This window comes from Gavialis gangeticus, unplaced genomic scaffold, assembly GCF_001723915.1.
Source record: "Gavialis gangeticus isolate Ggan-Ray unplaced genomic scaffold, GavGan_comp1, whole genome shotgun sequence".
In the NCBI taxonomy this organism is placed as follows: Eukaryota; Metazoa; Chordata; order Crocodylia; family Gavialidae; genus Gavialis; species Gavialis gangeticus.
Window position 1 is genome coordinate 14,965,187 of NW_017729031.1, and position 2,684 is coordinate 14,967,870.

At 37.4% G+C, this 2,684-nt stretch overlaps 1 long non-coding RNA gene across 1 annotated transcript in view; it reads right to left on the reverse strand.

Annotated features, from left to right (window-relative positions):
* The window catches only part of LOC109301700, a 13,154-nt gene extending 11,721 nt beyond the window's left edge, over window positions 1-1,433 (reverse strand). The window contains exon 1 of the long non-coding RNA XR_002098574.1: window positions 1,173-1,433. This is a non-coding gene — a long non-coding RNA (uncharacterized LOC109301700). The remainder of the gene's footprint in view (window positions 1-1,172) is intronic.
* Window positions 1,434-2,684: the final 1,251 nt, after the last annotated feature.

The following is a 2,684-nucleotide window of genomic DNA, read 5'->3' on the forward strand; positions in this document are numbered from 1 at the left end:
GCCTGCATTTAGAGTTTCACTTCCAAGGCTGTGATCAGTATATGCGCAGATTTGAATCCCCCTTCCATGTGCATTTAATAATTAACAGAACAGTGATGTGTGTTGGATTGGACATGCACCCCTGGCTGCCACATTGTGAAGACAAAGGATGTAAACATGAATTGGAGTTAATTGTCTGAGAGGGAGTCAGTGAGAAAAAGGGCATAAGGGTATAGGGGTCCTTATATTTTTTAATGACTATAGCAGCCACCAGAACAGTAAATGATGAAAAGAAGCTGCAATCAGTCTTACTCTCATAGTTCTGATAAATGTTCTTTGGTTGATCTTAGGGTGAAAAAAAATGCATGCAATACATCTAGCTGCTGGGTGACATTGTCCCTTTAAACTTCTGTTACTCTCTGTAATTTTGAATTTTTAGCTCTCTCAATTCACTACCCTTTCCCTCACCTCTCTTTTTCATATAGACTCATTTCATATGCACATTTTATGAGATAGGTCTAGACTGAAGAAAAAAATCACCAGTGAAAAGAAGGTAACCTATAACGTTAGAGTCTCCACAATGCTTATGTTTTGCCAAACTGGGCATCATTGCCATTAGTATTGAGTGTAAGGATCCTGCTGGTTCTGTTGCAGTTGTCCTATTGACTTTCTCTGGATGAATAAGTTGCTGTCAAGAGTGCCACTAAATATCCACTTTAGAAAAGCACTTTTACCCATAAAGAGCATATTTTCCCTTCCTTGTCAGTCACAGCCAAGCACTGAAAAGCAAAATAAAAAAGGCAATCTGTGGAGACATATATAATTATAAGTAAATACTTTGTAGGTGTTAATTACTAATGTTCTTTTACCTGTGCTTGGTATAGTGATTCAAAAACACTTCTAAATAAAATTATGTGGGTAGTGTTATACCAACTTACTATTACTTTTCAAGAGTAGCTGCAAAAAATAAGCCAAATACTTTTCTTACATTATATTTCACATATGTAAATACCAGTAAAATGAGTTCTAAATGCTGGTAAAGATTTCCTTGTTACAAAGAAGCTAAGACATTAACCCAGAAACAAAATCATTTCATCCTGTTTGTACTTACTCTCGGTCAGGGTGGGAAAGGTCCCTGCATGCAAAGTATCTGTAAAAATTCAGATTGAGTATTCAAAACTTTAATTAATTACCTGAAAATGATTGTCTGTAGATGAACTACCTCATCAGTATTCAACATCAATGCCAGAAGATGAAGGTGAAGGGGAAAAAAATCCTGCAAACACAAGACAGCAGAGGAGTTAGAAAAAAAGTAAAGGTTGTCTTTTTAGTGGACCTGTGTAAGCATCTGAGCATATACTCATCAGAGTCTTAAGCCTTAATTCTGTAGTTGCCAGATAATAACCACCAGATTCCTTAAACTGGTAGTATTCAAAGCTATTTAGCTTCTTCAATCTGGGGGTACATCTTCAACTGAAATTAATGGAAATTGTCTATCCAGAGCAGATATGGAATAAAATAGCCTTAAACAAGACTGCATTTGTACTAAGAACTCCTTACTTACAGGAAATTCCTTCTGAAAATTTGAGCATTTTTGTTTGGACACACAAATCATAATATAACATTTTTTTTTCCCCTGTGCAGCTGAGCATGACTTCAGAATCAAGTTTCCAATGCTAATGCTGATTAACACAATTAGCAGAGGATTGCTCTATAAATATTCTGCAATTATTGCTTAAAATGTTCCATTTTAGTGAACATTCTTATCAATAAGCTTGTTTGCCACAAAATGTACAGAAAAAAAAATGTGAAGAGAAAGGAGGGCAGAACACAAACCATTCATATGAAATAAGCAAAAGAAATTTTACAGTAATAATATGACAATATTAATTCATCTCTTGAAATGGTATTAAACAATGCATTTCTTTGGCACTTTATGACCCATCCACTAGAAATGCCGGTAGAGGACATCTAACTAGAAAATTATAAACATACAATTTCTGCTTCTGTTGACCTAATGTCTAGGGTCATGATGCTCTCAAGCGACTGGTTCAAGTGATTATAAAACTTTGTAAGTCACTTTCTTTCACATCAAGAAACAGAAGTCTATAGTTTGCCGTGCTCCCAGCCAAGAGATGTGGGTTTTTGCATAAATAGGGAACCATGATTCAAGTCTGGCCTGATACCATATTTTGGGAAGAGGAATTTTTTTTTGTAACCAGTACAGGAATTTCATTTACATTCTGAAACAGGTTGTAATTATGGTGCAAATAATGGCTTTTACAGAACATATGACTATGTGTTTAGATGCTTATACAGAGAAACCACAAGTGTGCAGATATTCAGGCGTCTTCTCCCCAAAGTAAAAATGGCTGCTCCAGGGGAAATTTCCAACAACAAACCATAACCTAGGAACAATCAGGGTTAAGTCACTCCCAAGGAGTTTCTTGTGGGAGAGTGAATGTGTAAACATGCTGTGGCTTCCCTCCAAAGAGTACAGTCTTCCAGCATCCCTCCGCACCCATCCAGTCCCAGGGAGACAGTTTGTTGCTTGCCAAACTCTGCACCCCTTTACAATCCACACATTGTGCTGCAGGACGACAGGCTGATGGGCAGTCTGGGTTAGCCAATCAGGGTTGCCCTATGTATTACCATAACTTATCACCACACAGACTAAAGGAGACCTTCCCCCCCCCCTCCTTCTC